A 22,945-nucleotide genomic window follows, 5' to 3' on the forward strand; every position below is an offset into this window, starting at 1 on the left:
AATAGGATGAATAAAATAATTGTAAAATGGGTCTTTACCACTTACGTCACATCATCTGGGAAGAGCATCTTCCTTAAATTCTTTCCGAATAGTTCAGAAAGTCAAGAATAAGAACCATAAAAAAGCATCAAAATAGCATCTACCTTTTTACCTTTTGATTAGATACTTTCGTATCATTTTACATGCACTATCTGATTTAACACCCCAAGCAAGTTCTTAGGGTAGGTTCTAGTATTGCTTCCATTTTATATAGTCATTTATCAAGGCTTATTGATATTGAAGACATTGTTCTAACAACATGGCTAATGAATGATAGAATGAAAATCTAACAAAGGTGAATGATTGCCGCCATGACACAGCTGTGGAGAGGATGGGCTGCTGTCCTGAGGAGGACATAAGGTCATTTATAACACAGACTCACAGGAGACAGTGTTGTTATCTCAGGATTGAAGGCACAGTGTGAAAAGAATAACCAAGTGGGAGAAAATGCACGAATGCAGCAGACAAAGCAGAACTTTCCAGTGACAAGCCGTGACAAAAAGACCCAATTAGAGATACAGAGCTGGATAAATATAAATATTGAAAGAAGTGCTCCAAGTACCGGTTGAACAGCAAAATGAGTCAGCCGAAATACAATTAGTGAGCTAGCAGACAAGGTCAAGGGCTCTGCCAGGACTCGTCTGGAAGGGATAAAGGACCGGGAGAAAAGCTAAGAGCTAGGGAAGGCCAAAAGAGACGTATCTGGTGCATTCCACAGTAATTGCAGAATGTGTGAAATATGGAGGAACTCAAACTGAATGGGCACATAAAGTTCAAACAGAAGAGATAAAGAAATATAACTAGATACAATTAAATTTTAAAATATAAAAATATAAAATTTCAGAGTATAAGGATATCACCAAAATTGAAAAGAAAAAAAAAAAACACTACTCAGAGCTTAGAGCAGACCCTGAGACAGGGATGTCACTACATGTCACACGTATGAAAGGGACGCCAGGGAGTGGGGCAGAGAGACGGACTCTTGTGTGTGTGTGTGTGGTTGTTTGGTTGTTGTTCTTTCTTAGTTTAATTTTCAAGTTAAATGAAGCATGCTCAATGCTATCAGGCCCTGGGGTCCCACGAAGTGTCTGTAGGGACCTCTCAGGGGTTCCAAGTGTGTGTGTGGGCTTACGGGGTGGACACTTCAGCCAGAGCTTCTGCCCAGGCCTGTTTTCATCTGAGGTTTCCTTATAAGATTTACTTTCAAAAATAGATTGAAATTTATTTTCAAAATAAGGGGTGAAACCCCCACATTTCCATTTTAGTCATCTAAATAAATATAGCCTAAATAAATATAACCTCAATATTGTCACCCTCTAACTTAGGCTGGACTCAGATGAAGTAAAAACTCAAAGCATTTTCATTGAGACACGAAAGAGTGGAGAATCTTTAAAATATGTCTATTTTTAATGCACCATTGAGTTTCTGCTTGTCTTTATTTTATTTATTAAATGTATAGGGGTGACAATTGTTAGTGAAATTATTTAGGTTTTAAGTGTACAGTTCTATAATGCATCATCTATGTATCACATTGTCACCACCCAGAGTCAGTTCTCTTTCCATCACCAAATATTTGTTCCCCTTTACCCTTTTATAAATCGCCCTCCCCCCTTACCCTCTGGTAACCACTATCTGTTTTCTGTGTGTATTAGTTTTTGTTTGTTTGTTTGTTTTATTCCTTTGTTGCTTTCAGTTTTATATCCCACATATGAGTGAAGTCATATACATGTAAGCACACGGTGGAAAGTTTGCAAACTTAATTGTCTGACGTCGTAATTGTCAACTTTTTCTGTCTGACTTATTTCGCTTAGCATAATACTCTCAAGATCCATCCATGTTGTCGCAAATGGCAGTATTTCATCTTTTCTTATGGCAGAATAGTATTCTGTTGTGTATATATACCACATCTTCTTTATCCAACCACCAATCGAATGACATTTTGGTTGTTTCCATGTCTTGGCCACCGTGATAATGCTGCAATACACATAGGGGTACATACATCTATATGGATAAATGTTTTCAGATTTTTGGGGTAGATACCCAGGAAAGACATTGCTGGGTCGTATGGTAGTTCTATTCTTCATTTTTTTAAATTCGTTTCAGGTGCACAAAACAATGTAACAGTTAGACATTTATCATTTATACCCCTCACACTGTGTTAACCCCTCTCCCAATCTACTACCCCTCTGACATCGCATACAGACGTTATATTTCCATTGTGTATTACTAACGCTGTACTCCACTTCTGGTGACTATATATAATACATATATACAATACATATATGTAATATAGGTATTATATATATAAAATTTTAGTTGACATTTATTATTCTTCAGCTTTAGCTTCAGATGTAGAATGCAGTGATCAGACATCTACATCATCCCTGAGGTGGTCTCCCTAATAAGACAAGTGTCCATCGGACACCCTATGCAATCTTTACAACATTATTGATTATATTCCCCAAACTGACTTTCATACCCCGTGGCATCTTGTGGTTACTGATTGTTTTCTAATCCCCTCACCTTCTCCCTCATCCCTATGTCCCTCCCATCTGGCAACCCTCAGTTTTCCCTCTATATCTCTGAGACTGTTTCTGATTAGTTCGTTCGTTTATTCTTTTCTTTAAATACCATATATAAGTGAGATAATATGGTATTTGTATTTTTCCATCTGACTTATTTCACTTAACATAATGTTCTCTAGGTCCATCCATGTTGTTGCAAACGGTAAGATTTCTTTCTTCTTTGTGGCTGCGTAATACTCCTTTGGATAAATGTACCACAGTTTCTTAATCAGTCGTCTACCAGTGGGCATTTTTGTTGTTTCCATGTCTTGGATATTGTTTATAGCACTGCAATAAACATAGGGGTGCATAAATTTTTTCGAATTACAGTTTTGGATTTCTCTGGATAGATACCAAAGAGTGGAATTGCTGGGTCATAAGGTAGTTCCATTTTCAGTTTGTTGGGATACCTCCATACTGATTTCCATAGTGGCTGCACCAATCTGCAATCCCACCAACAGTGCACAAGGGTTCCCTTTTCTCCACATTCTTGCCAGCACTTGTTGTTTGTTGATTTATTGATGATAAGCCATTTTGACTGTGGTGAGGTAGTATCTCATTGTGGTCTTATTTGCATTTCTCTAATGATTAGTGAGGTTGATCTTTTTTTCTTTTTTTTTTCTGGTGAGTGAAAAAAAAAAAAAAAACTTCACAATAGGTTGAGCATTTTTTCATGTCTGTTTACCATCTGTATATCCTCTTTAGAAAAATGTCTCTTCATGTCCTCTGCCCTTTTTTAATTTACATAATAATCTCAGAGAAACAGCAGCAGAAACAAGCAGTTATATAAAAGAACCAATTAGAGATACAGAGTTGGATAAATATAAATATTGAAAAAAGTGCTCAAAGTACTGGTTGAATAGCAGTTTTTGGGGAGTTGAGTTGAATGAGTTTTTTTATGAATTTTGGATATTAACCCCTTATCAGATATACCATTGACAAATATCTTCTCCCATTCAGTATGATCCCTTTTTGTTTTATTAATGGTTTCCTTTGCTGTGAAAAACTTTGTAGTTTGATATAATCCCATATGTTTATTTTTTTCTCTTACTTCCCTTGCCCTAGGGGTTATATTAATAAAAATAGTACTCCTGGTAATGTCTGTAAACTTTCTTTCTATATTTTCTTCTGGGAGTTTTATGGTTTCAGATTTTACATTTAAGTCTTTGATCCATGTGAATTTATTCTTGTATATGGTGTAAGGAGCTGGTCCAGCTTCATTTTTTTGCATGTGTCTGTCCAGGTTTCCCAGCACCATTTATTGAATAGACTGTCTTTACCCCAATGTAAATTCTTGCTTTCATTGTCATAGATTAAATGACCATATAGGCATGGATTTATTTTTCTATTCTGTTCGATTGATCTATGTGTCTGTTTTTATGCTAGTATGATGCTGTTTTAATTACTATAGTTTTGTAGTATAATTTGATGTCAGATATCGTGATACTTCCCAGTTTGTTCTTATTTCGCAAGATTGCCGAGGCTATCCGGGATCTTTTATAGTTCCATATAAATTTTAGGATTATATGTTCAATTTCTGTGAAAAATGTCCTTGGTAGTTTGGTAGGAATTGCATTGAATCTGTATATTGCCTTAGGCAGTATGGACATTTTAACTATATTAATTCTTCCTATCCATGAGCATGGTGTGTGTTTCCATCTATTTGTATCTTCTTTAATTTCTCTCTTCAGTGTCTTATAATTTTCTGAGTACAGGTCTTTTACTTCTTTGGTTAAATTTATTCCGAGGTATTTTATAGTCTTTGAAGCAATTGTAAATAGGACTCTTTTCTTAATTTCTCCTTCTCATATTTTATTATTGGTATATACAAATGCAACTGATTTCTCAATATTAACTTTGTATCCTGCTACTTTACTAAATTCATTTATCAGTTCTAACAGTTTCTTGGTGGACTCTTTGGACTTCTCTATATATAGTATTGTGTCATCTGCATATAACAACAGTTTTACTTCCTCCTTACCAATGTGGATGCCTTTTATTTCTTTTTATTGTCTGATTGCTGTGGCTAAAACTTCCAGAACTATGTTGAATAGAAGTGGAGAAAGTGGGCAACCTTGCCTTGTTCCTGATCTTAGGGGGAATGGTTTTAGCTTTTCCCTGTTGAGTATGACGTTAGCTGTGTTATCATATATGGCCTTTATTATGTTGAGATACGGTCCCTCTACTCCCACTTTCTTAAGAGCTTTTATCATAAATGGCTGCTGGATTTTGTCAAATGCTTTTTCTGCATCTATTGATATGATCATATGATTTTTATTTTTCATTTTGTTACTGTGATGTATCACATTAATTGATTTGTGGATGTTGAACCAACTTTGCATACCAGGAATGAAACCCACTTGAACGTGGTGTATGATCTTTTTAATGTATTGCTGAATACTGTTTACTAATATTTTGCTGAGGATTTTTGCATGTATTTCCATTAGGAATATCGATCTGTGGTATTCTTTTTTTGTATGATTTTTGTCTGATTGTGGGATCAGGGTGATAGTGGTCTTGTAAAGAGTATTTGGAGCCGTCCCTCCTTTTAGAGATTTTGGCATAGTTTGAGGACAATAGGTGATAATTCCTTTTTGAATGTTTTGTAAAATTTACATGTAAAGCCATCTGGTCCAGGGCTTTTGTTTGTTGGGAACTTGTTGATTACTGATTCAATTTCCCTGGTAGTAATCAGTCTATTCAGGTTTTCTGTTTCTTCTTGAGTTAGCCTTGGAAGGTTGTATGCTTCTAGAAAATCATCCATTTCTTCCAGATTGTCTAATTTGTTGGCATATAGTTGCTCATAGTAATTTCTTAAATTTTTTTGGTATTTCTGTGGTGTCTGTTGGCAATTCTCTTTTATTTCTGATTTTACTAATTTGAGTCCTCTCTCTCTTTGTTTTGATGAGTTTGGCTAAAAGTTTATTGATTTTGTTTATCTTCTCGAAAAATCAGCTCTTGGATTCATTGATCTTTCGTATTGTTTTTTTTTTTTTGGTCTCTATTTCACTTATTTCCGCTCTGATCTTTATTATCTCTCTCCTTGTACTCCTTTGGGCTTATTTTGCTGTTCTTTTTCCAGATTCCTTAAGTGTAAGGATAAACTGTTGATTTGTGATTTTTCTTGTTTCTTTAGGTAGGCCTGCATTGGTATGAATTTCCCTCTTAGGACTGTTTTCACTGCATTCCATAGATTTTGCGTCATTGTGTATTATTTTCATTTGTCTCAGGATTTATTTTTATTTTTTTCCCCTTGATCTCATTGTTGACCCATTCATTATTTAGTAACATGTTATTCAGTCTCCATGTATTTGTGTGTCTTCTAGTTTTTTTCCTGTAGTTGATTTCTAATTTCATAGCATTGTGGTCAGAGAAGACACTTCGTATGATTTCAGTTTTCTTAAATTTATTGAGACTTGTTTTGTGGCCTAATTTGTGGTCTATCTTGGAAAATGTTCCACGTGCAGTTAAGAAGACTGTGCATTCTGCAGCTTTGGGGTGAAATGCTCTGAAAATGTCAATTAAATCCGACTGGTCCAATGTGTCATTTAAGGCCGTTGTTTCCATATTGATTTTCTGTCTGGAAGACCTGTCCCTTGGTGTCAGAGGTGTGTTGAAGTCCTCTACTATGATAGTGTTACTGTTGATCTCTGTCTTTGTCAGTCAATATCTGTTTTTTATATTTAGGTGCTCCTATGTTGAGTGCATAGATGTTTACTAGGGTTATGTCCTCTTATCGGGTCGGTCCCTTTATTATTATGTAGTGCCCATCTTTGTCTTTTAATACATTCTTCATTTTAAAGTCTATTTTGTCAGATAGAAGTATTGCTACTCCACCTTTTTTCTCATTTACATTTGCATGAAATATCTTACTCCAACCCTTCACTTTCAGCCTGTGTGTGTCTTTTGTTCTGAGGTGAGTCTCTTGTATACAGCATATCCAAGGGTCTTGCTTTCTTATCCACTCAGCCACCCTATATCTTTTGATTGGAGCATTTAATCCATTTACATTTACAGTGATTATTGATAGGTACATAGTTATTGTCATTTTGTTATTTGTATTTCTGGTCTTCATTAGTTAGGTTGTTTTCATCTTTCTTCTGCTTACAGAAGCCCTTTTAATATTTTCTGCACTGCAGGATTGGTGGTAATGAATTCCTTTAGCTTATTCTTTTCTGGGAAGCTCTTTATCTCTCCTTCAATTTTAAATGATAGCCTTGCTGGATAAAGCAACCTAGGTTGCAGGCCTTTGGTTTTTAGCACTTTGAGTACCTCCTGCCACTCCCTCCTGGCCTGCAAAGTTTCTGAAGAAAAGTCTTTTGATAGTCTTATAGGAGTTCCCTTGTATGTAACCTGCTGTCTTTCTTTTGCTACTTTTGGTATTCTCTCTTTGTCTTTAACATTTGCCATTTTAGGTATAATGGGTCTTGGTGTGGGCCTGTGTGGGTGCATCCTGGTTGGAACTCTCTACACTTCCTGTGCTTGTATGTCAGTTTCCTGCACCAGGTTAAGGAAGTTTTCAGCCATTGTTACTTCAAATATGTTCTGGATCCCTTGCTCCCTCTCTTCACCTTCTGGTATTCCTATGATGTGCATGTTGTTGCGCTTGATGTTATCTCAGAGGTCTCTTAAACCATTTTCATTGTTTTTTATTCTTTTTTCTTTTTGTGGTTCCGCTTGGGTGATCTCTGCTAACTCGTCTTCTAAGTCGGTGATTCGATCCTCTGCCTCATTTAACCTACCGGTAATTCCTTCAAGTGTGTTCTTTATGTCAGTTATTGTGTTCTTTAGTTCTCACTGGTTGTTCTTTATGATTTCTCTATCCTTCCTTATGTCGTAACTTAACTCCTTAAACATTCTTATCATCAGTGTTCTGAACTCTGTCTCTGATACGTTGGTTATCTCTATTTTATTTGGTTCCAATTCTGGAGGTTATATCTGTTCTTTTATTTGGGACATGTTTCTTTATTTCCCCATTCTGGCTGACGCTCTGAGTTTGCTTCGATGTATTAGGTAGCTCCCCTAGGGTTCTTGGTCTTTGCTGGGTGATCTTATGTAGTATGTGTTCTTTATATTTGACTTGCACCACTTCTCTATTCTCCTGTGCATGTGCTCCAAAGGTGACCCATGTGTGTATTCTCCTGTTAAAGTTGAGCTTTAATTGCTTTAGGCTTGTCAGTAGGTTGGATTGACTCTTAGGCTGTCTAGTTGTGAGCAGTGGCTCTGCCCACAGTGGACGAGCTGTTGCGTGAGGGTTGACCACTTAGATGTGGCTCGGCCCCTGTGAGCTCTTGTGACTACAGAGAATTCCTTCTCAGTGTGTCACGTGTAGGTCAAACCTGGTAATACTCTGGTTTGGTCAGGAGTTGGTCTCTGGGTGTGTTGTAGGGCCCTGGTGTAGGGCAATTTCAGAACAAAACTAATCAACAAGCACAACAACAACAACAACAACAACAAAGAAAAAACCAAATATACTCACATGTAAAAACAACTGATAACCCACGCTCAACACAGGCATAAATATAAAAAAAAAAAATCAATACAGAAAAATGGAAAGAGGGAGGAAAAGTAGGGCAGGGAAGAGAAAAAAGAAAGGAAGAGAGAGAGAAAGGGGAATATATACATATATAAAATATATGCTAAAAATTATAGTAATGCAGATAAAACAAACAAACAAACAAACAAACAAACAAACAAAAAGGCAGCTCCAGTCTTTACTTAAGCCCACCAAAGAATCTCCAGTTGTCCTCTGTTGTACAAAGAGTCCTCCACATCTTGTGAAGGCAGAGCCGGCCACCTGGCCCCCAGAGTGACCCTGGCACTGCAGTTCGAGATGAGTGGGTCTATGGGGTGTGGTTGGTAGTGTTTACCAAGTCAGTGCAGTTTCTGCTCTCGCCTGCACATAAGCATGCTGAGAGCACCACAGCCGGATCTGTGCCCAGGTCTCCTGAGTCTCAGGGCACTTCTTCCGTCGGGGGGTGTGGAGGGCTCGAGATTTCTGAGCTGCTGAAAGCCCAGAGCTTCCTCTGCCCGCTGCTGTTAAGCCCTACATGTATGTCTGCAGGTGTATGTGTCCTGCCACAGCAGCAGCCCAGAAAAGATGGGGGCTGGGAAGGGAGGTGTCTGCCGTCTCGCAGCCCAGCAGTGTCACACTGTTCCCAACCTCTTCCCTAGGTCACAGTTGGAAGTGGCTTTTTCCAGATCCTGGGCACTGCAGCTCCTCTGTCATCTGACATACTGTTCAGTTCAGGGACCAGCTTGAGACTCTGGAAGGGCAGGGGTAGGACTGCTGTGGGAGAGTGGGGGGAGGGGCCAAGGTATAGCTTTTGCTTTTTTGTTTGACCTAGGGCCCAGCTGGAGATCTCCACTGAGGTTACTGCCTCAAACATGGGATACGCTGCTCTCTCTGCAGGAAGATCAGCTGTGGGACACAGGGAAAGAGCCCATCTCCTGGCTCTTGTGATCTCTGTTCTGTGTCCTGTGGTCCCTGCGTCTCCACAGCCACAGATGTGGCCGCCCCTCCACTCCCCTCCCTTCCCTCTTCCCCTGCTTGCCTAGTTTTCCCACCTTCAAGTAATCCTCGTAGGAGCCTCTTAGCTTTCTGTGTGATGAGCAGAGAGTCCTTTGATGGGTTATAGATGTTCAATTTGTGGTAAGTTCCAGAGGAGAACTCAAGAAGACCACCTCGCTGCTGCCATTCCTATCAAAAAGACTATTCATAATTGTTGGAGGAACAACATACGTAGCAACTGAACTGTATAGATTCCCACCAACAGTGTGTGAGGGTTCCTTTTTCTCCACAGCATCTCCAATGCTTGTTATTATTTGTCTTGTTGATGATAGCCATTCTAACAGGTGTGCGGTGATAGCTCATTGTGGTTTTGATTTGCATTTTCCTAATAACTAGTGAAGTTGAGCATCTTTTGAGATGTTTGTTGGCTGTTTGTATGTCTTCTTATTTATTCAGGTCCTCTGCCCATTTTTTAATTGGATTGTTTGATTTTGTTGTTGAGTTGTACAAGTTTTTTACACATTTTGTATTTTAGCTCCCTTTCAGAGGCACTGTTTGCAAAAATCTCCCATTTGGGTGGTTGCCTCTTTGTTTTGTTAATGGTTTCTTTTGCTGTGCAGAAGCTTTTTAGTTTGATATAGTCCCATTCATTTACTTTTGCTTTTACTTCACTTGCCTTTGAGGTCAAATTCATAAAATCCTCTTTGAACCCAAGGTCCATAAGGTTAGTACCTATGTTTTCTTCTATGCAGTTTATTGTTTCAGGTCTTATGCTTAGGTCTTTGATCCATTTTAAATTGATTTTGGTACACAGTGACAGATAGCAGTCCAGTGTCATTCTTTTGCACGTGGCTTTCCAGTTCTCCCAGCACCGTTTATTGAAGAGGCTTTCTTTTGTCCATTGCGTGTTTTAGGCTCCTTTGTTGAAAATTATCTGCCCATATATATGTGGGTTTATTTATGGATTCTCAATTCTATTTCATTGGTCTGTGTCTGTTTTTCTCCCAATACCATACTGTTTTGATTCTTGTTGCCTTGTAGTACAAGCTGTGAAGTCAGGGAGTGGGATACCTCTGACCTTGTTCTTTCGTCTTAGGATAGCTTTGGCTATTCGGGGTCTCTTGTGATTCAATATAATATGATGATTTTTTGCGTTCTTTTTTTTTTTTTTTTTTTTTTTTTTTACATGCCATTGGGATTTTGATGGGGATTGCATTTCAATTTTAGAAAAATAACCAAACACATACCTAAGACCTAGACAATTACTCAGTTCTCCAGATGTGTGCAACTTAACTTCAGGAGATTTTCAGGTGGCTGAATGGGTATCTCAAGGCAACCGGATGGCTAGAGGATCAAAAGCCCACTTAGCATAATGATGTTGATAGAAAAAAATATTATTCTCCGCATTTAAGTGGCTCACTTGAATCTTTGAAGTGTTTTCTTTGCTTCATTTCAATTTGTAACTCATTCAAATGTTAAAGGCTGGAATCTCTATTTATTTACATTTTACACATTAGAAGATAAAACAGAGAAACTGATGACTAACATGAAGGTTACTCAGCCATTGAGCAGAGGAGCCACGGTACTTCAAATGGTTAGTTTCCTGTTCCTTGGGCTGTAAGCCAGTCACTGCCACTGGACAGCACAACACGTGTCCCATCTAGATCTTAACTACATATTGGAATGGATTCCTTCATCCCCGTTTTAAACGGGAGCAAATGAAAGCTCAGACAGAAACGTGATTTTCCTCGGGAGCCCTGTCAAGTGACAGAATTGGGATGCAACTTCGTGAACCTAAAGCCAATTTTCTTTCCAGTTCACAACTCCACTGTTTGTCTTCAAATCAAGCTGGCATAGGCATTCACATCTTCCTTTGAATGCCCTGTTCAAAGCATTTCAGTATTTCACGTTTTCACTTTAGCATTTAGTTTGCAGGGCTTCATGGTGGAGGCTGAGAAATATGAAATAAAACAGTCTAGACGGACAGTCCCTTTGCAAACAGGGGTGGTTGTGCTGACAGCTGACCCCGTGAGATGTTGGCTGGAGCATATCCACAGCCCACAGAACCTGCTTTTAAGGCACCAGTTTACATGGCAGGGACGTAGGGAGCATGCAGAGGAGGGGCCAGGTACGTCACTTCCCTGTGTCACCCAAGCCCCGTGATCTCTATGCTGCATCCAGGACTCTATGGCCTAGGAAACCCCGAGCAAGTCAGAAGGGATCACACCTCCCAATTTCCCTGTGTGCCTCCTGGAGAACCCACTGGGGCAGGGAATGTGGGCTTTTCTTTCTGGTTGAATTCTGGGTGATTTTTTTAAGTACTAATCATGCTTCAAGGCTACTGTGAAAAGTGTCCTTTGTTTTGATGCCCCCGTGGTCCCCTGCAGCAGAATTAATTGCTCCCTCTGTGTTTCTGTAGTTCTTGCTTTTATCTCTATAATAAAAGCTTCAAAGGGGATGAATGCCAAGGCTTTGAGTCTGAGCTGTGGAGGGAGGCAGGAAGGCTTCTGAGAAAGAGCAGTGGGGGGCACAGAGCAGTCAGGGGCCCCATCTCCTTGCCCCCCTCTCAGGTAGCAGGTGGAGAAAGGGGGAATCTCAGCAAAACAGGGAAAACATGGCGCATACCCTGCTTTACTGCAGGTCAGCAGCCGAGGCTCCGCCAGAGCTTCCTGTCCCGTGGAAGAGCTGACACACGAGGCAGGAAGCTGAGCCAAAGCAGTGGGTAGACACAGCTGGTGCTGTTCCACGGAGATGGTGGGGCCCTGCCCCACGAGAGACAGTGGACAGGCCTGGGGGCGCAGAGGGCGGCAGGCTCAGCAGGGCGGGGGGCGCCAGCAGGGCGAGGACAACCCCAGCCCTTCACTGAAGCCGCACAGCACGGCCCTGGCCTCGCTCCCAGCTCGGGAAAGAAATCACGTCTTCCACCAGGAGATGTGGGGTTATCCGCAGGTTTGTGTGTAGGCCCTTTGTCAGTCAGTCATTTTCTAACCCTGATGCTTGAGTTTTATCATGAATGAGTGAAAGCTGCAGTCGGCGCTTTCTGTGCATTTGAGAAAATGATTAGATTGATTAATCCTTTATTCAATTAACAGAGTTTCAGGATGTTTAACCATGGTTGAATTCCTCAGATATTCCAACTTAGCTGTAACATAAATCATTTTTACATGGTACTAGCTTCAATTTGCTACTATTTTGTTAAGAATTTTTATGTTTACACATATGAAGAATGTTTTTCTGTGGTTTTCTTGTGCTTTCTCTATCTGCCTTTGGTATTTGTATAATACTGTCTTGATACAGTAATTTCAGAAGTGGTCATTTCTCCTGTTTTCCTAAATAATTTGAGGACTGTTGGATATCTATTTACTATTCCAAAATATGAATTGACCAGTGAAGCTGCTGGAATCTGGCTTTTTTTTTTTTTTTTTTTAATTCTCAATACATCTCCAGTTCTGTTCAGGTTTTCGCCGCACTGTGCAGGTAAGCCTGAGCGGTTGGGGGTTACGTGTCCCCTTTGGAACTGAGTGGCCTGTGGGTGACTGTGGACCATTTGTAGCCAGTCCTCCGTGAGCAGGTGCTTGCTGAGGAGTTGGGGACAGTTCTTCGTACGTTAGGACTTCAGTTACGAAATCGCTCCTGGTTCTTAGACATTGTACGGGGCAAAAGTGAGGACCGGACGTGCTGCAAGCTTCTCCCCACTGGCCGTAAAGTTAATTTAAGCTGAGAGTAAAAATACACAAGACAAAAACATTAAGGGAAATGGAATCAAAATCAAATAATTAAATCAAACTTGAAATCTCTCTCCCCTCTGCAAATCTAGTTAACGGTGAGGCAATAATGTCCTTATTTTTTCAGACATGCATGTAGGATTTTTCTCGCAGACAAAAGTAGAACCTATTATGATAATACTAAAAGGAAATAAAAATATTAACCTTAAATCTTACCATATGTGAAAACAATGAGCACTTCAAAGACAAAAATTTCAAAACAAAATCATAAATCTTGATATAATTCAGATATGGAAATTACGAGGCGAAGTCTTATTACCCTGTTTCCCTGAAAATAAGACCTAGTCAGCTCCAATGCGTCCTTTGGGCAAAAATTAATATACGACCTGGTATTATTATATTATATTAATTATATTATATTATATTATATTATATTATATTATTCATATCATATCATATCATATCATATCATATCATATCATATCAAGACCCGGTCTTATTTTACTATAAAATAAGACCGGGTCTTATATTAATTTTTGCTCCAAAAGACACATTAGAGCTGACTGTACAGCTAGGTCTTATTTTCGGGGAAACGTGGTAGATTTCATAATTCAAAAATTATGTGGAGCTCAGGTTTTAAATTTTGAGGTCAAGATATCAGTTTACTTTTTTCCCTATCTGACATAAATGACTCCCAAGTCTTGGAGAGACTGCAGGCTGTGGAAAGTTCCCAGCTACTCACTAAACCATTCGGGTCACTGTGTGTGCACAGAAAGGGACCATTTTCTGAGGAGCCCAAATGGGGATGCTGATCAAGCGGCCCTGACCGGATCCCCACCCCTGCTGCCTCATGTAGTGATGGTGGACCTCTCACTCCCTCCACCGTCTCTGACTGGGCATCGAAGAGCTCAGCAAATCTGCAGCTGGGGTCCCTTCTGCTGGCCAGACTTGTGAATCATGCCAAACTTGACATTGGTTTGCCTTGCAGGAAGGGAGGCCACATCGCACAGGGCACGACCTCCCGTCAGTCCCCGCCTGGCTGCCAATACCTGATCTTTGACCCCCCTCTCAGGGCTTGTCGTGGCACCTCATCTCCGTGGACACATATTTAGCGGTCCCAGTGTGCTCAGCTAACTCCAGCCACACCACCGTGTTCCTCGAAACTAGCCTGTGTCATGTTTGCAGCTTTGCAGACCGTAGCTGTCTGGTGGTAGAAGGACGTAGTAGATAGTACGAGCTGATAGTCAGAGATGCCGCGGGCTTGTCACGCTCCCGGCCGGTGACAGGTGCCTTGGGTGAGGCAGTGTGGGTGTGGCTGGTCAAACCCAAGTAATGCATTGCTGACTGTGTCTCCCTCCCTCCTCCTGGCCCACACACCTTGGTCATTGGCCATTGAGTGAGGCTGTCACCACAGACGGATTACAGCCTGTGGCTGCTTCCTGAGTCATCAGGAGAAAAGGAATGGGGGACGAATCAAGGCCGATTTAGGAGTTCACTCCGGCCATTCCCAGCTATGATATATCTTTCTTTTTTCTCATGGAAGCCCTTACCAACGTGGTTGCCACACCCTCTGAGTGACAACTGGGAGAAAAGAGGCTTAAAGCTTGAAACTTAACTCCAAATGAAAATGCACTGTCCTTCTTGCACTTGACCCATCCAGAAGAAAGATCTAGGTGGAATTACGAGAAGACTGAAGGAAAAGACAAGGTACAGTTCCTGGGATGCGGCATCTGGATTTTGTGGAGAACCGTCACCCCAGTACTTGGGGAGGAAACACCTCAGATGCCAGGACTCGTGAAGGGGGAGGGGCGGTGATGACCTGCCTCTTGGGACTTGCCCCTGAAGACATTGTCACAGAAGAAATTGTTGTTTTCTGGAATTGCTACAAATGCCCTAAATTTGGCTGACTGTGGAATGTGCCCTGCCCGAGATCTCTGACCATGATTTGATCCGTATCCTTTAATCTCATTGAAAATTCCACTGGTGACAGCAAGGTGGGCCTCAGCTCCTGTGCGTGCAGATAGTCTGCAGCCCTCCACCCCCACCCCGTGATCCCTCAGTCATTCTGTGGGTAGGTGTCTGTCACCCCCCTGGTGACGTGGACACGTGGGATAGGCTGGACTGATAGCCCTCAGGTAGTCCCTTCTAAGACAAGGATTAATCTCAGGTAGGAAAAACGAATTGTGAACCCGAGTCCTCCCACCTGGCCAGGAGATGGCAGTGAGTGCACTGCCGCTCTGTGACCCCCAGACGCCATAGTTCCCACTTGGGGAGACCATTGCTAACAGTGCTCCCCTCTCCCCAGAGCACCATGTGCTCCCTGGGACTTCACCGGGTGTGGAAGCCAGTCGTTAGCTGCGTCTCTTCCAAGGGCACAGGGACTTGCACCGTAGGGCTGGTTCTAGAGAAGTCTGAGAGTTTAAGTAAATGCCAGCACAGGTCACGCGGCCCCCAGACAACAGCCGATGTCTCTGAAGTACAGCCAGTCACTGGGACTGAGAAGTCCTCCCGGCAGGGAAGCTGCTGGTGATTTATGTCCATCCCGGGGACAGTGTTCCTACGATGACAGGCATGCAGTCACTTTAGCTGAATGATTAACGGCCCTGTGGCCCCAGAGCCTTCATGACAGCCCTGCCGCACAGGCCGCGAAACTGCCGTGGACTCACTCCGTGGGGTCCAGCCCAGAGACTGCGATCGCAGACACACCTTTGCCCAGGCCAAGTGGAAAGGGCGATGCAGACGTTTAAGAAGAGAGCGCCCTGGTTTATAAAGGTGGACCGGAGTGTCCTAGGGATTGATTCAGCTTGGGGACATAGATGAGATTAATATTGTAGGGTGACCTTATCCTGCTGCCTCAAGTCCTTTGCAAAGACTAAATGGGACACAGCAAACGGACTTGGTTCCAGTTTTTGTTGGTCAAATGAATCAAAGTGTCAGAGGAAATGACATATTCGTAGAAAAATTCACCAGAAGCCAAGATGGTGCAAAAATGTTAGATCTTTTTTGGAGATGATTTTCCACAGGTCTTATTTTTCTATACATCTTGTGAGCAGGTGCACTGGTGGCCTTTGGTCCCTCATCATCTTTTCAAGGTGCTTGTTTAGTGAACAGCTTTGGGAGACAGGAAGCCTTTCTCCCCACAAAGAAGAAAGTAGGTTTGCTGCTGTCCCTTCAGATAAAAGTCATGTCTCCTGTGGGGCCAACTTCAAGGACTTGGGTTCTCTAAGCTCAGGGCTCCTCATCTGTGAGAGAAGCAAACCCACTACGTGCGCCTCACCCCCCTGGCCCACACGCACATTTGACCTGGTGGGTAGGTGACCTGCCTGGGACAGGAAACTCAGGCTGCCTGCGGTGCTGGGAAGAAAAGTCCATTGTCTGGGACCCAGGACCTCGGGCCTCCTTCCAGCAGCTGAGAAACTTGTTAACCTGGAAGTGAGGCAGCTCAGACCCCTCACCACCCTCGTCAGTGCATGCGTGCGGTCGTGAGCCCTGTTTCCCAGCTGGAGAAACCCCGTGGAAACATCAGTCACTTCCTTAAAGGAAGGAGACTTGTACCCACCACTGCTCAGTGAACTCCTGGTCCAAGATCCATTCAAATGACGCGTCCTCTCGTAGCTTGACGATACTTATTTTTGTACTTTCACGTGGCAACCATTTTTCCATGTGAATTAACTTTTCAAGAACTTGTTAGATAGCGGAATGACTATATAGGGATAGTATGATTTAAACCAATAATAACTACATTATCTATTTTTTGACCTCGTTAAATAGCTTTTGAGTTACTTTGTAACCAGTTTCTGAGATGACCTGTCACGTGGTGAGTGTGAAGCATCCCCATTTGGGGGTGGCTGACCTTTCTTTTCCCAGGTGGAGGCTTTGCAGACCGGAGTGGTTCTCTGTCTCTGCCACGCTGACTGGCAAGGCTAAGCCCTGTCTTGCCAAGCAGGTAGAGAAGCTAGTAACTGGTGGAGAAGCTCAGTGATTTGATGTCTTACACTCAGTGGAGTGGACACACAATGAAAATGCAATTTTGTTCATTAACAGACAGCCACTGGGTGTATATCTACAGCCCAGAAATTTACCCTGAGCTAATGACACACTTGCAGCTGTATATTCCTGCCAGGCATTCCGACTGTATCTTGCTTTCAAAACATCTTATCATGTCAAAGCCAAGTCCTTGATTTTCCCATAAGCCTGAGGGACTCCTGTGTGATCTTTAGCATCTTGTTCATGCAAATAAGAAACACTTGCCTGCTTCTCCATGTGCATTTCCAGTGGCTCAGGATCTGAGGGGCCACCATTGTCTTGGTCTCCGACCTTTGTCATTTGCGTCCTCCTCCTCTTCGGTCTGTCTTCTTCTAGTTCATTTGTTATAATCAGCAGCATTCTGGGGAATGACTACCTATGGAGAATTAATCGTGATTTTTATTTTCTGTATTTAATAATATTTTGACATCTTAGAAAGCTTGCTGTGTGAGGACAGCTGCTCCTCCCAGGGCTAGCCAATTCTTAGTAAAGAGCTCTGGGGGCATATCTGAAATATGCAAACTATTGTCATCATTCAGCACACACATACGTGAAAGCCCAGGGGTACAAACGACACACACTGTCTGTCCCGGTGGTGGGTGGGGTATTCCTGCTATGCAGTCAGTATTCTCCATGTCAGTGGTGGAAATATTTCCCATGTGGCTGTTTTTAACCAATAGCCAGTGTGACGTCACAGGAGTGGGGAAGAGATGCACACAGCTGGCTCCTGCTCACACGGTGGTCTCAGCAAACCACTGATTGAGTCAGGGTGGACATCTGCTCCTTCGCACAACCTGCGCCACACACCAGTTCCACTGCTCTCATACCCTATACGGAGGCTTTTTAAATGTATCACCCAGGCACTGTATTGCCCTTTCCTAATTAAATAAAAAAATCAAATAATTCAGTCCACATTCATTAAATCAAGGGCTATTCACTTTTTGCATCGTCAGTATTAAGCTAAGTGCATGGCATGTAGAAGTTATTCAATAAAATTCTTATCCAAACATGAGTGAATAACTCAGCAAATGTTTTCTGTCTGCACACAAACGTAGGTTATGAAAACCAACAAGACACAGTACTTTCTTCAAGAAGAGCTTTAAAAATGTTGGTGGGGAAGGTCGCCCTACACCAATGGAAAGACATACAAGGTCAAAGAACACTTGTCTGGGGGACAAGGAAGTGAAAAGGCTGAGATGGAGAGGTGACAGGGTCATGCTTCAGAAAGGCTAAGGTGGCATGCCCAGGTGACAGGAGTCACCCACCATACACAGTGACATGGCGTATTATTTAGCAGGTAAGCGTTACATAGAGTATGCGACTCTATGCTGTCACACATCAGGGGGTCAACATGGTTTCTTCCTGTGCTTCACTGCCTCACATTTGGCATGTGAACTGATGTAGAGGATGGGGAAACATGTAAGTGAACCATGTGTTTATGTGTAAGGAACTACCATACCGGGAAACAGCTCATATTACTTCTGCAAGAAAAGAGCCGGGGGAAAGAGAGCCTTCAAGAGACAGTCACAAAAACACCTGTGCTGTGGTCCAGGTTCCCTAGGAGAGAAGAGAACCCCACCCTCAACCCAAGGGCTTCCACCCACTCCTACCCTCTAACCACCAATACACACCCTACGTGCATTTTCACACTGAGACGTTGAGTGCAAAGAAAAAGTCAAGAATTGTGAAGTCAGGAGGTCTCGATGTCTGTCCTAACTTTGTCATGTAGAGAGGGTTTGCTATTTTCATCTTTAAAACAGGAATGATAATACCTACTCCTTGAGATTGCAGTGCTAATTAAATGCACAAAGATAGGAAAGCCCATATTCGTTTCCAAAGTGTTTAAAAATATGACCCACTTCGCTTTGTCTAATTCAATTGTATGAGTCTCTAGCTCTGGGCTTAGATGCTGCTAATTGCTGAGTCACACACATCTGGGTGAATTGTCACTTGGAGCAAGACACGTGTAATGGGTCTCTCTTTGAACATGCATCCCTGACTCACTGAGTTACTCGTTTGGTCAAGCATTCACGCAGCTACTCAGGTATTTATTGGCTGATTCACTCTTTATCAGGCACAGCAGACTGCAGTGAGAAGCAAGACACAGACTCCACCCACACGAGTACAAACCAAGTGTGGGTGAAGGGTGGGATGGAAGACACTGGAAAATAATTGCACAGATGACGATTTATGTCTGTGTGTGGTAAGTCCTTGGAAATAGCAGACACCTTTGGAGCTCTCTCTGGTTTTCTCCGAGAACATAGTCCGCACTGTCTGTCTTCTGAAAGGCCAGCTTCTGGGGTCCTACGTGGACACGCTTGCTTTGTAGATAAATCCTCTAGAGGATGACAGAGGTTTCCATGCTCTGGCTGGTCTTCATCAGTCCTCGCTCTCTCGGCCTCCACAGCGGTGCCTGAGCCTGTAGGTGCCGTCCTGCTGGGGCTGGAGCATGGGAATCAGATGGAGTGGGCCTCCCGCTCCAGAGCTGAGGTCCTCCGGAGGGTCCCGTGTGTGAGATCTCTGAACACAACTCTTTAAGACACTGCCTGACGCTGGCAAAGTCCCACGAATTCTGAAGTCACCCATATGTGCCCAGTGACCCTGCCTTGGCATGACTTTGAGATTAAATTTGGGAATAAATGCTTGATTACGGATCTTGTCTCCTGCACAGATTTCCTGAGCTAGCGCCTGGCCCCGCCTGGCCCAGCTTCTCCTGTGGCGCCTGTGGGGTCTCCCAGCACGCTCCTGAGTCAGAGCTGCAGCGTCAAGACCTCCTTGCAGACGGAGCCTGTCTCCTGGTCTGTACGTTTCCCCATGATAGACCACAATTCAGCACATTGAAGAGGGTTCAGGGAGTTTTGTTCAGTTGTGAGAGCTTTAAAATGAACTTTAAGAAAGTGTTACAGCTAACTCAATTTAAAAAAATCTCCCCTCAGCTTATATTCTTTCTTTTTTTTCTTAAAAAGACAGCTTTATTGAAATAGTCATACCATACAATTCATCGATTTAAAATGTACAGGCGAGTGGTTTTTAGTGTATTCACAGATATGTGCAACCATCGCCAAGAAAGGAAACTCTCCCACTCTGTAACTAGCCCCTATCCCGTCCGCCCCCACTCCCCAGGCCTAAGCAACCGCTAATATATGTGCTTTCTGCACCTTCTATGAATGGAAGTGTGTGAGCTGTGGCCTTTTGTCATTGGCCTCTTTCATTTCACGCAATGTTTTTAAGACATTCATATTTTAGCATGAATCAGAACTCTATTCCTTTTTTTGGCTGAATAATATTCCATTGTATGGGTGCGTCACATTTTGTTTATCCGTTTGATACTTGGTGAGCATTTAGATTATTTCTTTATCTTTACTAGTATGACTAATGCTACTGATAACATTTGTATACACGTTTTTGTGTGGTTGTGTACTTTTATGTCCCTTGGGTATATACCTAGGAGTGGACTTGCTGGGTCATATGTTTAATTACTTGAGGGGCTGTTTTCCAAAATGACTACACCATTTTTACATAACCACAAAGACTGCAATAGGGTTTCCCATTTTCAGCATTCTGTTATTATCTGACTGTGTTTCCAGCCATCCTAGTGGGTAGGAAATGATACTTTATCAGAAAGTTCATGGATGTTTTGTAACTCTTACCTTAATTTTGTTTTTCCATCCTTTTTCCTAAATAGAAATTATGAATTCAATCTAACTTATGGAAAATGCCATCCTGGGGGAGAGCAGACAAACCCAGAGTCCAATAGTAACTGGTTTTCTTGAGCAATTTCTGAACTGTTGTTGAGTCCTCTTGTTTTCCCTGCCTTTCTCTGCTTATGAAGGAATGGAGTTTTTGATAAAAATTTTGATTGATAAACACACAAAAATATACTGGTGATTTAAACAAACCAACATTTCTCTGTGGATAAGTATAAAAAAGATCTAATTTAGAGTCTAACAATTTATCAGGTTTATGTCTTCCTAGAAGAAACCAAGATGTAACACTTGGTCTCAACAAACCCTTAGTGAAGCCTCCTACATCCATCGTGCTCCCGTGCCCGGAGGTGTGGCTTTCGTTCGCATCGGTACAGCCTGGCCTGGGAGGCTATTCTATCGATTGAATTAGAGAGCTGAGGTGCCCCTCCTCTCGTTGCAAATGAGGCTGTTAAGGTCTGGAGATGTCAAATTGCTGTCGAGATCAGACTCTAGGGACAAAGATAAAAGCTGAAACCTCAGGCCAATCTTTTCCCTACACCATTGCGTAGAGGATGCTCGAGTAAGAGAAACATGCATCACACCGTACAGTTCTCACCTCAGTATCTGTCCACTCTTTACACATTAACACACCCGAGAGGAATCATGAGAGCAGAAGACTGAGGTCAGAATGTGTGAGAGCCTGTGAGCTTTGGACAGGTCTTCAAACTCTACGCATTCGTGTTTTAAATTACAAAATGAGAACTATGCATAAATCACATAGGGCAAGAATTAAAATCCGTGATTTATGAGAAGAGCCAAGATAGTACATGACAAAGGTCAAGCAATCAAGGGATAGTTGTCTGATCCATTTTCACGGAATGGCTTAAAAATTACACCATTCTATGAAAGTCTGAACTTCCATGGGTGTTGTGCTTTTATAGTAGAGTCAGTATTTCCATTTAAACAATTCTCATTATGACCAGAGATGTTTTTATGCAAATTAGTACCTACCAACATGTTCTATTTTGTGAGAGCTTATCTGTGAAATAAATCCTTCTCATCCCAACACATGGGTCCCTTTTTCTGTCACTAAGTGAGTCATCAATTGCCCCTCATTTAATAAACCATTATGCTTTTCAATTTTTCTCCTGAAAACTCTGGGGGGAAATTATGTCATACTGTAATGACAATCATCTAATCTAAACCTTTACATTTAGAGAAGAAATGCCACCAAGCGACGGAGCCACCTGAAGGAGGTCACTAGGGCACTTAGCAATAGGAATGGAACTGGAAGCCAGACAGACGCCAGAAGCCAGTCTCTTACTTGGAAATCATACAAGTTCTTACATTTATTCTGTCAATTGGCCTGTGTAGGAATGTCAGCCACCGCACAATTCCAAGCTGTTGCCTATTTTCAGGCAATCACAAATGGAAATATAAAGGTGACATTTCTTAGGTGGAGTTCAAGGTCATCAGCACCTCTTCCATTTATTCATTTATTTAACAGGAATTATTTCAATTTTTAACATGAGGAAGAATGAAGGTAAGAAAGGATGGCGGTGACAATTTCTAATATACCAATTAAATAGGAAACATATCTTTTCTTTGCCAAAATCATGCATAGTAAAATGTGAATTTAAGGTTAAACTAATGGTATTTATGGAAAAGAAAAAAAAATAAATGTAAACTTATTATTCTTTTTAAAAAATTGCTTATATGTTTAGTTGCAGTTGACATTCAGTATTATTTTATGCTAGTTTCAGGAGAACAGCACAGTGGTTGGGTGTTTCCATGATTTGAGGAGTGACCCCCCGAGGAGTCGAGCACCCCCTGACACTATACAGCGTTGTTGCCACATTAGTGACTGTATTCCCTGTGCTGTACTTTACGTCCCTGTGTCTGTTTTGTAACCACGTTTGTACTTCTTGCTCCTTCCCCTTGTTCTCCCAGCCCCCCGACCCCGCCTCCCCTCCCTCTGTAAGTTACCTCACTTTGTGTTTTTAATCAGGACTGGTTCAGCTTCAGTGCTAAAGTGAGGAAAATACAGGTTTTCTTTCTTTCCTACTGACCTTTTTTTCTGAATTCCTTAAAGCCTTAGGATGGGTCCAGAGTAGGGAATGAAAAGCAAAGATTCTTGGTCTATGCCCTCAACATTTTTAAGGTAAGTTGAGGAAAGTGATTCTAAGCAAATGATTTTAAAAAGTTGTAATATTACAGCGGTGACATGGGCTATGCAGTAAGGGACAGTGTTTGTGGAGGAAGGTGAGTGTGAGAGGTCCAGTCAGGGAACAGTTCCGGGAAACAAGCACAGAGGTGTGAGTGATGATGGGAAGCTGTCCAGGTGTTCCCCTGCGTGGGCGTAGGCTGTCGGGACTTGGGACGCGGGCTGGGGAG

The sequence above is a fragment of the Rhinolophus ferrumequinum genome, chromosome 20 (assembly GCF_004115265.2).
Source record: "Rhinolophus ferrumequinum isolate MPI-CBG mRhiFer1 chromosome 20, mRhiFer1_v1.p, whole genome shotgun sequence".
Lineage (NCBI taxonomy): Eukaryota > Metazoa > Chordata > Mammalia > Chiroptera > Rhinolophidae > Rhinolophus > Rhinolophus ferrumequinum.